This window comes from Euprymna scolopes, chromosome 6 (assembly GCF_053919585.1).
Source record: "Euprymna scolopes isolate OS-2025 chromosome 6, ASM5391958v1, whole genome shotgun sequence".
NCBI classification, from domain to species: domain Eukaryota; kingdom Metazoa; phylum Mollusca; class Cephalopoda; order Sepiida; family Sepiolidae; genus Euprymna; species Euprymna scolopes.
The window spans coordinates 65,858,907-65,879,643 of record NC_136487.1 but is presented as its reverse complement, the minus strand read 5'-3'; the positions used below and the strand labels follow the sequence as shown (position 1 = coordinate 65,879,643).

General features: G+C 34.2%; 1 protein-coding gene across 10 annotated transcripts in view; it reads right to left on the bottom strand.

The window, feature by feature from the left end:
- LOC145277675 (bestrophin-4-like) overlaps window positions 1–20,737 on the bottom strand; it is a 315,957-nt gene that overhangs the window by 112,218 nt on the left and 183,002 nt on the right. The window contains exon 1 of one of the 10 annotated variants that reach the window (XM_080129349.1): window positions 16,389–16,407. The exons of the other annotated variants lie outside the window; for them this stretch is intronic. The gene's annotated coding sequence lies outside the window, so the exon portion shown is untranslated. Of the gene's footprint in view, window positions 1–16,388; window positions 16,408–20,737 lie in introns of those variants that run through there. 10 annotated transcript variants of the gene reach the window in all.

Sequence of the window (20,737 nt, the reverse complement as noted above, 5' to 3'; positions counted from 1 at the left end):
AGTCTACGATATGGCACTTTTTTTCCTTTTTGTAAATTATTATAACGTCCGGTTATCATCATCATCATCATCATCATTATCATCATCACTACTACTAGTAGTAGTAGTAGTAGTACTAGTAGTAGTAGTACTAGTAGTAGTAGTAGTAGTAGGAGTAGTAGTGACTTACTACTACTACTACTACTACTACTACTACTACTATTGTAGATGGTGATTTTTTCTTTTGTTATCTTAATATATGATAGATAAATAGACAGACAGACGGACAGGTAAATAGATAAACAGACAGACAAACTGATGCATACATGGCAATTTTTTTCGTCTTTACAGACGTTAGCCATCCCAATGCTCCCGACCAACCTTGTCATAGTTTTTAGGCTAATCATTAGCGACACCTAAACCACGTCCGCAGATGACTTTTCAGACCAGTATTTGACTTGCACAGTCTGCTACACATATAGCGGACAAAGTTGTGTGTTGAAACTTGTTTCACTTCTGCCTCCGCTTTATGCTCTCTCTGCTCATGGCATGCATGTGTGTGTTTTGTGCGTGTGTGGTTAATGTAAGTCGCTTTAGAGATGAGCACACGATTACAAGCCTCACATTTCCAACTGTTCAATTCAATGGACAAAAATGACACATTACCTTTCCGAAGGTTTCTCTTGTGTTCAGCATGATCGATTCTTTCCCTCGCAAAAATTTCAGATCCCCCTCTAACTAGCCTCCTCCATTCGGGCCGGCATTTTGCCAGGGTCTCCCAGTTCTGAACAGGAATCTTGAAAGCTTTAAAATCGTCTTTTATGCAATGCTTAAAGCGCTTCTCTGGTCGATGTTGATGAGTTTCCCAGTCTTAAACTCGCCGTAAAGCAACTGCTTAGGCAATCTCACATCCTCCATCTGAACAACATGACTTACCCAGCTCAACCAGTTCCTCACCATCATTGCTTCGATGCTCAAACACTCAGCCTTTCCGAGAATATCCGTGTTAGGTGTCAGTGACTGCTATTTAACATTTAGAATTCGCTTGAGGCATTTCTGATGAAATCTCTCGAGTTGCTTCAAGTGTCGACGTTGTGTTATCCAACGTTCAAATGAGTAAAGTAAAACAGAATTTACTCTGGTTGAGTAAAAACACATACATACATACATGATGATTGATGATTGCAACGTCTTGTCAGACGAGTGCCACTCCCTCAGACATTTAAAATCCATGAGCCCAAATGTCTGAGGGAGTATCTACACAAATATGATGTTACAGAGTCTTAGCTTTGTACGACAGCTAAGTCTCTCACTCTGTTCAAAATGTTGAGATCCAGCAACAAGCAAGAGCAAGATAGCCAGCAACAAATTAAACTGCAGACCAGCTTAATGCGGGTACGGGTCTTCCGCTTTATGGTTTTTAAATCAGAGATTTGCTTCTCCTAGAAAGGTTGCCTTCACCACGGCTTACGGGAGCCCTCTCTACCCCAATACACATATACACACACACAAATATACACGGTGCTAGTTGGCCGTTGATCCAGAAAAAGAGTTCATTCGCCCTTTGGAAGGTCTTATTTTTAATCCTTCAGGGAGACTAGCCGCCCTCCTCACCAAACAAATCTGGTGGGGGAACCAGTTTAGTCGCCGGTGACCCGACCATGAGGCAGGTAGTACTGGGTTACATGGTACCAGTAGCATATGACATGACCTGACATACGCATACATACATACATACATACATATATAAGGATAAATAAATGATTAAATAAATAAATAATGCGTTACGTCTGATTTTCATTAGATTAGTGATGTCTTTACACAAAGAACGATTGACCTATTCGGGCTGTTTACATAAGCTTCTGAAAGATGTAAAAAAAAAAAGTCGGTTTCAACATTGGTCGCAAACTGTACCAATACAGTTTATAAATACATCATTGTAAATTGTAAAGTGACCTATAACCTACTTTAATGGACGGAGATAAAATGTACGCCGATTCTATTTTGGGCGGGAAATTCTCTGCCATGAGTTATTCTTGTCACAGGATACAAGTATAAAATTTGTCTGAATGCAACATGGCCATTTGTTCACTCGTGATGACCTGTTGAAACCATGTCAAAGTTCAGTTTCACATGCGCAAGTCAAGTTTGCTTACAAGCCATCGACATCCGACTTACACAGGAAGACGTATCTCAATTATATAGACATTTTGTTTGACCTGTTTCCTTAAATATCCCATTCCATTTTTTTTATTTTAATATTTACATTACATTACATTTCTGAAAGTGTAATAAAATATTTTCTATTGTGACTAGCAGAGGCGAGAGCACTCGTCTTTGCCCAGGCGTAAAATACGCTTAAATATGATATTTTACTTTGTCCAGATTTCGTATATATTATTATAGAGTCCTGATTTCAAAAGTAAAAAGAAAAGTGTTTAGGAGCCATCAGCTAGAATCGAAACGGAAACTGCAGCATTCACATCTGGTGACGTTACCACTGTACCAATACGCCATGCATGTAAAGTGATTAAAAATCAAAAATAAACTAAGACGAATGTGCAAAATGTTTAACGATTTTTTTTAATTTTGACCCTTTAAAAATAATTTTAACTGATTAAAGACCCATGAAAGAACGGCCCGTAAAAAATCCAATCATTTGAGGCCCCTAGCGCCGCTGTGCGACTTTTTGTTTTTTGGAGCCGATAAAGCTAGAAAATATAAAGACAGACATACAGAGGCATACATCCTTTTATACATTAGATTTCATTTTAAAAGTAAAAATGTCTCATATAAATTGAGGTTTATATATAAAACAGACAAGCGGGGTATTCCGTGGAAATTCGAAGGTTTGAAATAGTGGAAATAACCGAGTAAAGTTGCGCGTATAACAACGTTTTATAACATTGAAGCTCGTCTGTGTTTTAAAAGATGTTATGTTTCGCTATCCTTTAAACAAAAAGAAATTATTTTATACGTTACATTTCAAGGATACTTTTAATGATTATCGTTATAGAAAATCTCAAATATACATATATACATATATATGTGTGTATAAGCGCGTGTGTGTTTACGCGCACGCGCGCGCGTGTGTTTGTGTGTGTGTAAAACAGGTTCTGTGATTAATGGTTCGAATCCTGTCATACTTGATGTGCTGTAGTAATATCGAAACACGTGTCCGTTGATAATTATTTTCTCTATACAAACACACACACACACATACATACATATATATATGTGTGTGTGTGTGTGTGTGTGTGTGTGTGTGTGTGTGTGTGTGTGTGTACATTACCCTAATAATTGGGGGCGATATTGCGTATGTAAGGGAGCAAAAAGTACTAGCAATTGTAGTACAATCATTTATCCCTAACAATAAGAAAATAACGATATTTTCAAGTGATTAGACCCAAAATTGTCGGAGGAGTTTGGTAGAGTTTTTAAAGGACAAATCGTTGAATCTTGAATATATATATATATATATATATATATATATATATATATATATATATATATATAAAAGTGAACGTGTCTGCGTCTGTGTGTCTGTGTACATTTCCCTACGCAATAACTCTTTCAAATTTTAGTCTACAGACTCGAAATTTGATATACAGGGTACTGAGATTTGGGAAAATCGATGTGATCGGTTTTTGGCCAGACATTTGACGATTAAGGGGTCAAAGTTCAAAGATTTGTACCTTTGAGAACTCTACCAAACTCCTCCGATAATTTTGGGTCTACGCACTTGAAATTTTAGATATAGGTTCCTTGGACATGGATCTAACTTAATAACTTGATTTGAGCCCAAAACAATAAATTTTAAGGGGTCATAATAGGGGTCAAAGTTTTAAAAAATTGACTTCTGCGGTCTCTCCCAAATTACTCAGACAATTTCTGGTCGAAATATTTGAAATTTTACATAAAAGGTATTCAGAGATAGGGCAAGCTTTTTCATCAGTTTGGGTCGAAAATTTTTAGTTACCAATATATAAATGCATGTATGTATGTCTGTTTGCATGTCTGCCTTAAACTTTCAATAGAGGCGACGGATTTTACCAAGATTAGTATCATTTTAAACTTTAACCTTTCATACGACAAATATCGAAAAATTGACTAAAAACATTAATATCTTCCCCTTCAACTAGGTACTTTTCTACAGGGGGGTCACTTTTTTCGCCGATATTTTTTAATGTTATCCTCTCCTTTATATTGTCTAGCCTTAATTTTAGAAAATGTCGCTCCCGGTTTGGCGTTGGTCGTAACAGCATTAACGTTAGGTTTTACCCCCTTCTTTTCCTCCTTTGCGGTACGGGTCCGAGCCTGCCTTCCTACTACCACTTTTTTTTTTTTGCTCAACATACACATCCAAACACCCGGGCAACGCCGGGCTGAAATGCTATACCGAATAAAAAAGCTCAATACGCAATAGAGAGTAGAACTTATTATAAGCGAAAGACAATTAAAAACTGTAAGTTGAACTTTACAATGAAATTTTTTTTTCTAATGAAGCCGACGATGAAAGATGTTTTTCTCTTCTTTTTATTTTCTAACCTATTTGACTGGAGATCAACTTCTCTTTAGGCTACTGCACTGTCCGAAAAAAAACAATTTCTATTATTTCGGCTGCTTTGAAAACTTTCTAACCGGACTATATGCATGATTAAACTGGATTTAATTTTGGACTCAGTTCTCTCTGAAGAACTATTTTCGCCTTTCGGATTACCTTGAAAGAATTTTCATGGAGGCTAAAATATTATGCGCGGTTTGTTTTTATATTTTTTATTTTATTTATTTATTGTTTTTTATTTTTGTATATCCACATTTTTTTCACTTGTTTTCTTTACAATTTATGACTGCAATAAATTACGGTTTCACTTAATACCATAACTAGCAAATCCTAGCATTGCTACAAATATAATTTGCTGATTTCTTTCTGTCCTCTGATGAGAAGAATAGCAAGAATAGCATTCTTTGAAACTTCGCGGATTAAGATTAAGGACTTTCTAAATTGTTTTTTGGAGTATTCAGTCGAACAATAAATTTTGATTTTAAGGTTCAACTTAGTTTTAATTTTCTTTCTCTATATATATCATATATATGTCGCTCCCCATGTGGGGGTACCAAATTGGTTAAAGGGAAAATTATTCCCAACTTGCATTTAGGTAAAAATGCACTTCCGCAAATAATTGAATTCATTCAAAATGTATCGCAAAAAAATAATAAATAAGAGATATATATATATATATATATATATATATATATATATATATATATATATATATATATCAGGATATGATGTGCGTGCTGTTTCTAGCCAAACATAAATTTTGAAAAAAGCAAAAGGAAAGCTGGTTTATTCATATATATATGTGTGTGTGTGTGTGTGTGTGTGTGTGTGTGTGTGTGTGTGTGTATATATATATATATATATATATATATATATATATATATATTAGAATACCCATATTTGAGTCAAATAAATATTTAATTTATATGTTAATAATAGGATCAATAAAACTTATTTAAACAATATTCTTCCATTTGCATTTTAAAAACACTTTTATTTTATCCTTTTGCTTAACTCTACTAAGTGCAACACATTGTTGTCGATGCTGAAAGACAGGTTTATCTAGATAAAGCTAAAACTTTCTGTAAATTTTGTCCTTGAGACGTATGAATAATCATAGCAATTGCTAATTGTATAGTAATTTTAGTGTCTTTTTACAGAATATATAAAATACTTTAAAATAGTTTAAATCGTAAACATATTTTTTGTTGTTGTTTTTATTTGAAAACGATTCCAACTTGCAATGAAAAATACAATTAAAATAATTGTTTAAAATTTTTATCGATCTATAATTTTAATCACACACAACTTGGGTAAAGAAAATATTTTTTTTTAGTATGTAAATGGATAGTTTTTTGTTTTGTTTGTTTTTTACATTATTAAACATATTGTTTTGTTTTTGTTTTTTTGTTTTTTTATGTTGTTGTTATTTGTTTGAAAACGATTCCAATAAAAAAAAATACAATCAAAATAATCGTTTTTAACAATTTGGGACATTAAAAACGTACATTGCTTTTTATTATCTCCGGTTTTATATCGTTTTTGTTTGTATTAGAATTCTTTTGAAAAAAAAACAGTAGTATGCGGAAAAGTAAGAAAATAAATGAAATACAGCAAATAACGATTCGTAAAATTCTGATGTCTTTATTTGCATACATTAAACGCGAAAAAAATTTTAAAACACATTTAATCACACAATCTGACCTTTGTCCTCGTGGGGATGCAAGTAGATATGATTTTTTTTATCTATTCTGTTTTACATGTTATACATGAATATAAAATTTACTTAGTATTTTACTTTCAACATCAAAATGTAACAAATTATTTGTGTATTATATTATTATAAATGAAAAAAATAAATAAATAAACACTTGGGCGGAATAATTTTTTTTTATTTGTAACGCAAACCAATTTTTAAAAAATTATTTTCGGTTTTATTTATTTATATTCGTTTTGTTTATGTTACGAGTGTAGAAAGATAAAATGTATAAATTTATTTTAAAAATATATAAAATAAGAAAGAAGACGATCTGTAATTTACTGATTGAAAACACACACACACACACATGGCGTTGTTTTTATTTATTTGTGCATGATGATGAAGAAGAAGAAGAAGAAGAAGAAGAAGAAGAAGAAGAAGAAGAAGAAGAAGAAGAAGAAGAAGAAGAAGAAGAAGAAGAAGAAGAAGAAGAATTGGGAAACCAATTTAACTTCAGGAAATGCTGTATTATGCAAAGGAAAATTAGGAGAAGGATTTTTCAGGGCGATAATCTTTCCCGTTTGCTATTTGTCATCGGGATCAAGCCGATGACACTTTTTTACGAAATTTGAAAGCAGGATATGAACTTGGAAAAGGACTTCCCATAGTCAAATATTTACGATTCATGTATAAGTCTAACGTTTTTGGAAAGAATGAGAACCAATTCGATAACCTTATGAATAAAATCAGTTTGTTTAGTAACGATGTACAGGTGGAATTTGACATCACCAAATGTGATATTTTTGTCATAAAAAGAGATAAACTTCCAACAACAAATCGTATAAAGAATGTTGACATTGAGGTCACAAATACTTGGGAATACTGGAAGACGATAAGATTAAGAACATGAAATGAAAAACCACAACAGAAGATTAAGGGTTAATCTTAAATCGCAGCTCCACAGTCGCAATACAATATACACCATCAATGTCAGAGCAGTAACTATCATTCGATATACCAATGGTATATGTGATAGGAATGTAAACGAATTTAAATGTCTGACACGTAAAATGCTTACAATTTATGGGGTTTTTTTGCTAAGAAAAAGATGTAGATCAATTGATTTGTATGTATCCCAAAAGTTCGTAAACACCTGTGAATTTTATTTTATTTTATTTTATTTATTTATTTATTTTATTTTATTTGTTTTTTTATTTATTTTTTTTATTTATTTATTTTTTTTTTTTTTTTTTTTTTTTTTTTGCGTTTATATTGGAAGCGAGGTTTTTCATCCAGGAAAGCTGCAGAAGATATTTGCGCTGCCGAAGGTAAAGGAAAATTTCCGATACGCCAATCTCACTTTACTGTAAGCAGCTGGAGTGGGTCTACGAAAGTTTAAAGCAAAGGTACTCGGATCTGATCAACGGAAAGCGCGCGTTGATACAGCAGGACAGTGTCAAGCTACACACGGCCAGGAAGATCAAAGACAAGTCTGAAGAACTAGACGGCGTTGAGGTTCTGTCACATCCAGCTTACAATCCTGATTTGTTTCATTAGATTACGGCCTTTTCCACTCAATGCAACATTTTCTGAAAGACTGCTGATTCGACTTGTTTGATGAAGTCGATGAAGCGTGTCAAGAATTATTTGATTCGAAGACGACTAAATGGTGCTTTGACCAGATCTGAGAGCTTGAAGATCGATGGCAGAAAGTCCTCGAAAATTACTGTTTTTATTTGGAGGGTTTTTTTATTTATTTATTTTTATTGCTGTTGTTATAACTTGGCGAGTAAAATTTCAATTTTTTGCAAATGTATTTGAATTTTTCGGACAACTTAATAGAAAAGAAGGCGGTTGAGGCTTACTTAATGCCGAAGATGTGGTAAATATAGAGGAAGGATGTCTAACTAAATACATTTCTAACAGTAATAAAATTATTCTTCTTTGAGTGGAAAGAGAAAAATATTAAAACCTTGGGTGAAAAAGTCAAAGGTTGCAAGAGAGAAAGAGGAAAATAATTTGGAAAGCAACCACACAGAGTATTCCTTAAGAATAATAAATTTAGAAGTAATAATAGCTGGAATTAATTTGTCAGGTGTGATGTTAAAAGATCTACTGAGAGCACTTTAGGGTAGCCCAGGAACAAGCCATTGGCATTATGATCATCAAACACTATATCGACTAAACTGCACAATCACCAATGTGCAAATTGTGTAATGAAAGAAAGAAAACATTAGCGCACATTATATCAGAATGCCTTATATAAGCTCATGGAGACCCGACAAAGTTGTTCAGATCCTAGGCTATAATATATGCACACTCTATGAATTATCCCACAATGAGACATGGTATAGCCATAAACCAGACATGACACAGAAAACGGCAATGTAAAACTTCTTTTGGACATGCACATACAAATAGATAAGGTCCTTGAACATTCCAGGCCTAACATCATTTTTCTAAACAAAAACAAAAAAAAACTTGCTTCATCATTGGCATAGACTGCCCTTTCGATACTTTCGAAAGTGTGTCAGATAAAGAACATGCAAAAATAAATAAATACTAAGATCTAAAATGGAAATTAGGTTATGGAAACGAAAACAGGTCAAGGTGATTCTCAATGTAATTAAAATGCTTGAGAACATGACGAAAAGTCACCGTAAATGGCTTAATCAGGTTAACGAAACAATTACTTTTTTCAATTTTGCAAATGGCGCGCCTGTTATGAACGACGAAAGTGTAAAAATACAGCTTGAATGTCGAAAGTGAATTGACGTGATGTTCAATGGGAGATAATCCAACTAAAAACACTCAAAAGTTGAGACAACTGCACAATAATAATAATAATAATAATAATAATAATAATAATAATAATAATAATAATAATAATAATATAAACAGCAGCAGCAGTAAAAAACAACAAAATAATAATAATAATAATAATAATAATAATAATAATAATAATAATAATAATAACAAAGAGGAACACATGATCTACTATATATAGATCAAAAGATCATGAAGGAAGTAAAAAGAAGGAGAAAAAAGACATGGCATGGATCGACTACAAAAAGTGTCCACCAAACATGGAGAATAGAATGCTTAAAAATGTATAAAATACTAAGCAGAATCATCAACATGATTGAAAACGCAATGAGAACATAGAAACTGGAACTGACAGCTGATGGACAACACATAACTGAAATTAACATATAAAGAGGTATCTTCGAAGGAGATTTACTCTCACCATCACTGTTCATCATAATCATGATGCCCCAAGGTATTGAGAAAGTGCCAAGCCGGATGCAAGTTCTCTTGTGCAGAGGAAAAAATGAACCACCTGATGTACATGGACGATCTGAATTATTTTGCAAGGAACTAGAGACACTAATAAACACTGCCAGAATCTTCAGACAGGATATCCAAATGGAGTTTGGTATGGATAAGTGCGCATTACTAATGATAAGAAAGGGAAAACTGGAGACGACAGAAGCCATGGAACTACTCAACCAAACGGAGATGAGACCATTAGGGGAACAAGAAGCCTATAAATACCTGGGCGTTCTGGAAGCAAACAAATGAGAGAATTGGAAAGGAATACCTCAGGAGGACAAGAAAACTCTTTTAAACTAAATCATATAGCAGAACTCTAATAAAACGTATAAAAAAAAGCTCGATCAGAAGACCAGGAAACTTATGACCATACACAGTGCACTACATCCAAAGGACGATGTTGACCGATTCAACATTAAAAGAACAGACGGCGTTAGAGGACTAGTTTGTATAGAAGACTGTGTGAATGACACAAATCAAAGAACTAGAAAAATACATAATGCAGAACACTGAAAGAATAATTGTGGCAGCGTGAGACACTGAAAAATCAACAAAACAGAGGCAAAGAATAAGACGAAAAAAGAAAAATGGAAAGAGAAACAACTACACGTAAGATTCATAAGAATGACAAAAGATGAGAATAACGAAAACACTTGGATATGGATGTGAAAGGGACATGTAAATCGAGAAACTGAGTCCCTAATAACTGCAGCACAAGATAACTCGATAAGAACCAACCACGTTAAAGCAAACATATACAAAACACAAGAAAACTGAAAATGCAGACTCTGTGAACAAAGAAACGAAACGATAAGCCATATAGTAAGCGAATGCAGAAAACTGGCCCAAAAGGAATACAATAACAGACATGACCAAGTGGGGAGCGCAGTACACTGGGAATTATGCAAACAACTGCATCTTTAACGCACAGACAAATGGTACAACTGACTACAGGGTGAATATCAAAGAAAAGAAAAAACGGAACTAATACATAGAGCTAGCCAAAGAGCTGAAAGGGATATGGATGATGAAGAAAATCAAGATAATAGCTATAATAGTAGGAGCACCAGGAGCAATTCCAAAAAGCTTTTAAAAATGAATGGTAGAAATTGGAATCATAGAAATGGCTGGAAAGATGCAACGAATAACAATAATGAAATCTTAAGGAAACCCCTTGAATGCGTAGACTAATACACATGAGCTACATGAGCGGACCAGACAAACTACTGCAGAGACAAAACATGAAAAGACATCACATGGAACCAAGAACATTAAAGCTTAAAATCTATAAGTTCTCTATCCCTTCCCCCATCTCCTCCCATTACCCCATCACTCCCCCCCAAAAATAGAGTGATACTAAATAACCAAGAAGACTTAAGGAGGATGGAAAGACCGAGGAGAGAGCACTGACAAACCCTCCACTATACAAGTGCGAAGAGAACTAGGACCTTGGGGAGGCTTATTGCAACTCAAATTCTTGTGGAGGCCAATGGCCGCTGCCAGCGAGAAATCGCTGGTAGGCGGCTGTTGCGATGTCGGAAATTTCATTTGCAAATATTTTCGAAAGAGGTGAAGTGTACTGGAAATATGGGGAGACTTGTTGTCACTCAGCTTCCAGGGAACATCACAGGTTGTCTTCAAGGAGAGATCTTTGATGATCTGTGTGAAAGCTCCTTTATAAGAATAATGATAGCAACAGCAGCAGCAGTAACAACAAAATAATAATAATAATAATAATAATAATAATAATAATAATAATAATAATAATAATGATGATGATGATGATCTCGAGACTTGAACTAACAGCTGATGGACAATACATAACTGAAATCAAAATACAAAGAAGGATCTTCCAAGGCGATTCCCTATCACCATCACTGTTGATTATAGCCATGATGCCCCTGAACAACATAAGAAAATGCCAAGCCGGATACAAGTTCAATAACACAGAAGAAAGAATGAACCCCCTAATATACATGGTGACCTAAAACTGTTTGCAAGAACCGAAAAGGAACTAGAGACAATAATAAACACAACCAGAATCTTTAGTCAGGATATCCAAATGAAATTCGGTATGGAAAAGTGCACACTGTTGATCATGAGGAGGGGAAAACTAGAAGCAACAGAAGGTATAGTAGTGCCCAATCAAACAGAAATAAGGGCACTAGGTGAACACGATAGCTACAGATACTTTGGAGTGTTGGAAGCAGACGCCATCAAAGCAACAGAAATGAAAGAGAAAATAGTAAAGGAATACCTCAGAAGAACAAGGAAACTCCTCGAAACTAAACTAAATTGTCGAAACCTAATTAAAGGAATAAACACGTGGGCAGTGTCACTAACAAGATACTTGGACCGTTTATAAGCTGCACCAAAAAAAAGAACTAAGGAATCTCGACCAGAAGACTAGGAAACTCATGACGATGCACAATGCACTATACCCGAAGGATGGAACTGACTGACTGTATGTGAAAAGGAAAAACCGAGAGAGAGAACTGATCTGTATAGAAGACCGTAAATAACACAACAAAAAGGATTAGAAAATACATAATGCAAACAACCGAAAGAATAATTACTGCAGCAAAAGACACGGAAGAAACAAACAAGATAGAAAAAGAGACGAGGAATAAGACAAGGAAAGAAAATGGGGAGAGAAACTGCTACATGGACGATTTATAAGGATTACAAAAGAAGAGACTAACGAAAACACTTAACAAGGAAACTGAATCACTAATAGCAGCTGCACAAGATAATGCAATTAGAACCAACTACATCAAAGCAAGGATTCACAAGACACGAGAAAACAAATTCAGACTCTGCGGACAAAGAGACAAAACAATAAAGCACATAATAAGTGAATGCAGCAAACTTGCCCAAAATGAATATAAAAATATATACCATCAAGTGGATAAAGCAGTACATTGGCAATTATGCAAACAATTTCATCTTTAACACATGAACACAAACCGACAGCAATACTGGAAAATGAAAGTCACAAGACCCTATGGAAGTACAAACAAATAAAACCATCCAGAAAAAAAAAACAGAATGTCATAATAGTTAATAAGAAGAAGAAATCCTGCCAGATCGTATATTTCGCTATTCCAGCAGACCACAGGGTTAATACCAAGTAGACGGAGAAGCGGTGCAAATATACGGAATTGGCCAGAAAGCTCAAATGGTAATAGTAGGAGCACTAGGAACAATCTGAAAAAAATTTGAAAAAGGAATGAAAGAGACTGGGATCAGAGTGATGGCTGAGAAGATACAACGGATAACAATAATGAAAACAACATAAATAATAAGGAAACCCTTTGAATGCGGAAACTAATAAACACGAGCTACAGGTGCTAGCCAGACATATAGAAACTGCTAGAGAAGTGAAGCACAAAGAAACACCACATGAAATCAAGAAAACTGAATCTGTATGATTTTAAGTCATTCCTCATCCCCTAAAAAATGTCGGCATCAATTGGTACCACTCTAAATAGTCGAGGAGAATCAAGAAGGATGTTAAAAAACCGGAAGAGAAAGTACTAACCAGACCTCACTGGATGAATCTGAGGAGGAATTGGATCTTAGGGGAGGCTTATTTCAACTCAAATTCCAGGGAAGAAAAATGGTCGCTGCCAACAAGAAATCAATTATAGATGGCTATTGCAATAACGCAATTTCATCTTCGAAGGTTGTCGAAAGAAATAAAGAGTACTGAAGGTTTTGTTAGATATTGTCACTCAACTCCAGGGAACATCACGTGTTGTTCTCAAAGAGAAATCTTTGATGATGAACCGTGTGAAAATTCCTAGCTAATAATAATAATAATAATAATAATAATAATAATAATAATAACAATAACAATAATAATAATAATAATAATAATAGTAATAATAATAATAGTAATAATAATAATAATAATAATAGTAATAATAATAATAGTAATAATAATAATAGTAATAATAATAATAATAATAATAATAATAATAATCTGGGGAGACTTGTTGTCACTCTGCTTCCAGAGAACACTGCAGGTCTCCAAACCGATCGTTTGTTGACTTGTGTGAAAGCTCCATGTGAGCCAATAATAATAATAATAACATTTATAAAAATAACAACAACAATAATAATAATTATTATAATAATAATAAAAATAATAATAATAACAACAACAACAATAATAATGATAGTAATAGCAATAATAATAACAAAAAGAACAACAATAATAGTAATAACAATAATAATAGTGATAATAGTAATAACAACAACAACAATAATAATAATAATAATAATAATAATAATAATAATAATAATAATAATAATAATAATAAAACCCCTGAATGCGGAGAATAATACAAGAAGACAATATAACGAATAAGCGTTACAGGGAATGAAGAACACCGAAGCTGCATATCTACAAGTTCTACAACCCCATCATGCATCCCCCCATAGTTTCACCACCGATCCTCCCAATAAAAAAGTGACACCAAAGAGCTGAGAAGGGTCAAGAAGGACTGAAAACCGAGGTGAGAGTGCCAGCCAGACCTCGGTTGGACAAGCGCAAAGAGAACTGGGGCTTTGGGGAGGCTTAATGCGACTCAAATTCCAATATAAACCAATGGCCACTGCCGGCGAGAAATAAATGGTAAGAGGCTGTTGCGATGATGCAAATTTATTTGCAAATGCTATCGAAGGAGGTGGAGAGAACTAGACGTCTGGAAAGACTTGTTGTCACTCAGCCTCCAGAGAACACCATAGGTTTCCAATCAGATCGTTTGTTGACTTGTGTGAAAGCTCCATGTGAGTCAATAAAAATAATAATTTTTGCTGTGTATATAAACGCCCGTAAACAAATAAGTGAGGAGAACCAAGGAGGAGAGAAAACACTAGGCAGACCTCTGCTGGATGATTGCAAAGAGGACTTGGATCTTGGGGAGGCTTATTATCACTCAAATTCCAATGAAGACCAATGGTCGCTACAAACGAGAAATCATTGTTAAGTGGCTGTTGCGATAATGCAAATTCATTCGCAAAGGTTATCGAAAGAGGTGGAGAGTATTGAAAAATTGCGAACACTAAGGCGTAATTTGAATACTGCATTCGAAACAAAAACAGGATACGACCACAGGGAACTAAGAAAAACGAAACAACAAAATGTTAAGTTAACTACCCCACCTCAGAAAATGGTGGCGTCTACATCAAATGGGCTCACACCAAAGAGTTGTGAAGGTTCAATAATAATAATGATGACTAAGCAGACCCCCGCCGGATAAGTGCGAAGAGAACTGGGACCTTGGGGAGGCTTATTGCCAATCAAATTCCAGTGAAGACCAATAGCTGCTGCCAACGAGAAATCAACGGCAAGCAGCTGTTGCAATAATGCAAATTTATTTGCAAATGTTATCGAAAGAGCTGGAGAGTACTGGAAACCTGGGGAGACTTGTTGTCACTCACTTTCAGGAAACACCACAGGCTGTTTTCAAGGAAAGATCTTTGACTTGTGTGAAAGCTTCTTGTGAGCTAATAATAAGGTGGAGAGTACTGGAAATCTGGAGAGACTTGTTGTCGCTTAGCTTCCAGGGAACAGCACAGGCTGTTTTCAAGGAGTGATCTTCAATAACCTGTGTGAAAGCTCTTTTTGAGCCAATGATATTAATAATAATAATAAGAAGAAGAAGAAGAAGAAGAAGAAGAAGAAGAAGTCAAGATGACACCAATAATAGTAAGAGCACTACTAACAATCCCGAAAATCTTCGAAAAAAGAATGGAGTGAAATTGGAATCAGGAGGATGGCTGAGAAGATACAAATCTTCAGGAAAACTTTTGAATACAGTGACTAATTTACATGAGCTATAAACGCTAACCGGTCATATAGAAACTGCAACAGAAGTGAGGCAAAAAGATAGAATCAAGAAAACTGAAATTGTATAATTTTAAGTTAATTCTCTTTTACACGACAAAATAGTAGTGTCGGCATCAACTGGCATCGAACCAAATAGTCGTGAAGGGTCAAGGAGGATGGAAAGACCGAGGAGAGAAAGCACTAATCAGACCTCCAATGGATGGGTCCGGAGAGGACTGGGACCTGGGGGGGGGTCTTATTGCCACCCATATTACAGTGTATGCCAATGGTAGTTGCAGCAAGAAATCAATAATAAATGGATATTGCGATAACGCAAATTCATTTGCCAAGGTTATCGAAAAAAGTGGAGAGTACTGTAACTCTGGGGAGACTTGTTGTCATCTAGACTCCAGGGAAAACCACAAGTTGTTGACAAAAGGAAATCGTTGGTGATGGCCTGTGTGAGAACTTCTAGTGACAACAGCAACAACAACAACAACAACGACGACGACGACAACAACAACGATAATAATAATAATAATAATAATAATAATAATAATAATAATAACAATAACAATAATAATAATTAACCGTTTCCCCAATAGAAAAGTGATACCAAAGAGCCGAGAAGGGTCAAGGAGGATGGAAAGACCGAGGGGAGGGAGCTGACCAGACCTCCGCTGGACAAACACGAAGAGAACTGGGACCTTGGGGAGGCTTAGTGCCACTCAAATTCCAGTATAGACAAATGGCCACTGACAGCGAGAAATCAATGGTAAATGGCTGTTGCGATGACACAAATTTATTTGCAAATGATATCGAAGAAGGTGGAGAGAGCTGGACGTCTGAGGAGACTTGTTGTCACCCAGCTTCCTGAGAACGCCACAGATTTCCTATCAGATCGTTTGTTGACTAGTGTGAAACCTCCATGTGAGCCAATAATAATAATAATAATAATAGTAATATGAACAGCATACACGAAACATTTCACCAATAGTTGTAAACGCTGGTGGGCACCGCCATCCCGGTCACAGAGGATCTGTACGGAACTAGTACATGGCGGGGGCTCATTATTGAAAACTAGCTGAAGTCCTCACTTCCGTCGAGTGAGATATGTTAAAAATAAATTTAACTTTTCACATCTTTATAAAATTTCAATTGACCGGATTTTAACCAATTGACATACACACGCGCATGCGCACACACAGACACACACACACACACACACATATACACACGCACACAGCCATAGATAGATAGATAGATAGATAGATAGATAGATAGATAGATAGATAGATAGATAGATAGATCTTCATGTATAATCATTTCACGAATCCAAATAAAATTTTATGATATAATAAGGCACAATTGTATAGTTGAATAGAACTAGGTAGGAAGTCACGAAGATTTATGGCAATTAAGCTACACAGTCTTTCGCGTTTCATTCCCGTGAGGAATAATCAGGCTGTATATGCATGTAAACGAATAAATGCGAAATATTTTTTCTCAATTATCACATATATAAAAGTAAAAAATTTAAAAACGTCTTAACCATTGAAATAATTATTCAGCAAGGATTACGAATTATTGTGCAACGACCAATCCAGACCCGTGCCGACACGTGTGCAACTATGTGCTTTATAGAACTAATGCATTTACTCTAATTTATTTTACTTGATACGGTCAACGCTTATCAAGATCCACATTCCACTCAATGATAAGGGTTAATGATGACAGGTAAACGGTGAGAAAACACCTTAATGATCAGTAATGGTGGGACTTGGGTAGAGTTTAATTATTTAAGAGGACGTCTCAACAAGAATTTGTTTATATTAGACTTGAAAACGACCATGTTATGGTCAGCTGAGAAACAGACCCGCTGTATTCTGTTGTTCTTTGTTCATGGAGTTAGGAAAATATATGTGTGATAATTGAGAAAAATCTTTCGCATTTATACATTTATATGCATATACAGCCTGGCTATTCCTCACAGGAATGAAACGCGGAAGACTGTGTAGCTTATTGCCATAAATCTTCATAACTTACTAACTAAGTCTTCTCAATTATACTGAAAACTGTTCATTATTATATCATAACATTTTATTTGGATTCGTGAATTAATTATATATGAAGAGCTATCTATCTATCTATCTATCTATCTATCTATCTATCTATCTGTGTTCTGACGGTTGTTGTAGATAGACAAGTGTTTGTTGCGAAGAAATATATTATGTGTAGCTAATATTTCGTCAAGTGCAATTAATTTATTTTCTATTAATTATACTAAAATGTTGAGTGCCCGGATACTTCAGACTCATCTGAAGTTGCTGTTTTGCGTACTGTGTTTATGAGACAGTGAAAGTCTAGCAGTGACAGAAACCGACATTAAAAATGCGTGAAACAAAAATTGGATAGTTCGACCTCCTATCTTTCCAAGCTTATAATTACTTGAAAAATGTAATTCAACCCCTAATTTTTTTTCAATTCAAGTAAATTATGCAATATTTGTTTTTTAAATCGGTTTTCTTTTAAAAAGATTTGAAAAAAATCAACGAAATGTTACTTACTTCGATTATAAAAAATATATATAAATTCCAAAAATCACTTACCTATAAAAAATACTATTGAATATGTAGTTCCATTCTTCATTGTTAAGAATTTATCCATATTTATATTTTAAATTCCATTTATTTTTTAAATAAAAGAATTTCTTTAAACGACTATTTGAAAAGCCGCCATAACGTAAGCATTTTTACGTTGTTATCGAAACGCCAGAAATAGTGTTTGTTCTTGTTTTGAACTACGGATGGACAGAAATAAGTAAAAACCACATGTCCGCGTTAGTCGTCTAGCCTTTGGCGTGAAGAAATATGTGTCCCCATTGTTAAAAAATAGTCAAATTTTACCTTTAAAAAAACAGTCGATGAAGTTTTTTTCATTTCTCAAAGAAATACATAAATTTTTGATTTAATATATTTTAATTCTTCTTTATCGAGTAAATTTTTTTTAATATCTAAATAGAAATAGAAAAAATTGTCGTCAGCATCCAATATTTACTTGACAATATTTACTTAACATAAGCTTCTAGTTAAAAAAAAACAACGTGTTTAAAAAAAATAAAGGTTTTACACTTTGGACTTTACAGGTAAATTTCCAAAAGCACTTCTTTTTTGTTTTAAATTTGAATATTTTATTTATTGATCTTTTATCTTCAATTTCTGATATATAAAACTTTGGTATGTAAATTAATTATTTAAATTTTAATAGACATTTGAAAATGGGGTGGTGAATTTAAAAAGACCGTTTGTATAATATATTATGTTTGGTTTATTGGAAAGAGCATAAAATTTCACATTGACCCTGAAAATATTGTAAAAATTGAATCAATAGAAATATTTTGATAGATTTTTAAACTTTAAAAATTTAAAAATATTTAACTCGGAAAATTCAATTGATTTCATTACGTAAAAAAATGGCTGCATGAAGGCGCGCCGGCACTTTGTAAACACTGTTTTTTTTTTTAAATAAAAAATAATATTTCTATTATTTTTTAAACAACTTTAATAGTTTATTTTGGAAGTATATTCCATAAAGAAAATAAAGAACCCACTTTAAAAAGAGAAATTACGAGGGGTTTTATATATATATATATATATATATATATATATATATATATATATTTTATTCGCAGTTTTGTGTTAGGGGTTTCAAAAATTACCCAAAAATTCTGATACACCTAGTGAAAGTTTTGTATTTTAACAATTTCATGGTAAATATAACTTCATTATTTGTTGGGGTCTATTGTTGTTTTTTTTTGGGGGGGGGTCTTTTTTTCTTTCTTTTTTTTTTTTTTAATAAACAAAACTAACCAAATATGTCACTGATGTTTTTTTATGGATACCAGAAACAAGGATGTAGTTCAGTGGGGAAACTGTACGGAACTTACGTCAAACAAGCGAGTAAAAGACTTGCGCCTATGTGATGGTAGATTAGAGCGAGGTGGCACGAGAGAGCCAGAAAGATTCTTGATACTGGTAGCACGAGTGAACGAATGTAACTAAGCCGTTACACTTGAACCGGGTCGTTACACTTCAAATCGTTGCCCATTACTGTCTCAAAGGAACAAGCAAAAAATAAAGATAGAAACAAACATTCGACTCGGCATTTTTTTTAAGTGCAAATGAAACGTTGTTCTTCCAGAACAATGCATTTCATTATATTTCCAAAGTTTTTTTGTTGTTTTTTTTTTTTTTTTTGGACATACATGTACTTTTTTTTTAATCTCTGTCCCCCCCCCCGTCATCTGATGCTGATGCTAGCTAGCGCTTTCTCGTCCTCGTATTCACACGTCCATCTTCCACAATAAGCACTTTGCTTCTACCCTCAACCATGCAGGCCAGCAGAACAGTGTTCCACGTGAGAGCAGTTCTGGGAAGGAAGCTTTCTTCATAGATACGGCATTTAGATTTAGGCACAGGTCGACTATGGAAAAAAATTATATATAGTGGCTGTAGCAAGTAGAATGTTATTTGTGAACGTATGGCATGGGGGGGTCATAGATTGGGGTTCAGTCGAGCACTTGCCATGAAAATAACGATAGAGCTCTCCTTCACTAAAACCCCGATAACTTTAATATTTTATGATCCTTTAAAGTAAATAAAAGAAATGTTTTTGTCCGGTCATGATGTTGCTGAAGTTAGAACTTTTTTACTGAAGTTAGAACTTTTTTGCTGAAGTTAGAACTTTTTTGCTGAAGTTAGAACTTTTTTACTGAAGTTAGAACTTTTTTACTGAAGTTAGAACTTTTTTGCTGAAGTTAGAACTTTTTTGCTGAAGTTAGAACTTTTTTGCTGAAGTTAGAACTTTTTACCTTTTTTTTCTTTTAATTGTTCACCCCTAAAGTTGTTATGGGACCGATTTTATTTTATAACTACAAATATATCCTGATGTGATGAAATTTATGTCATATCCATACAATTATAAAATATAAGTAGCCCCAAATATCTAACTTACCCATCATGAACCATATATAAGTGGCCCACGAGGACGGAACGCCTTTTCAAACTATCCGATTCTAATGAAATTTAAAATCATATGTATTAGACACTCATTCAGAGTTTTCCAACATTTCAGCTAGTTTTTATACAAGGGATTCACCAGTTATCGAGGCCTAAAGGCAACTCGAGAATAAAAGTTTATAAATGTAAGGTGGTCAGTGAGACAACAGCATCATCATCGTAGTGGTGGTAATTGGGTAGAATTTGATTATTTAAGAGGACGATTCAACAAGAACTTGTTTACATTGAACTTGAAAACGACCATGCTG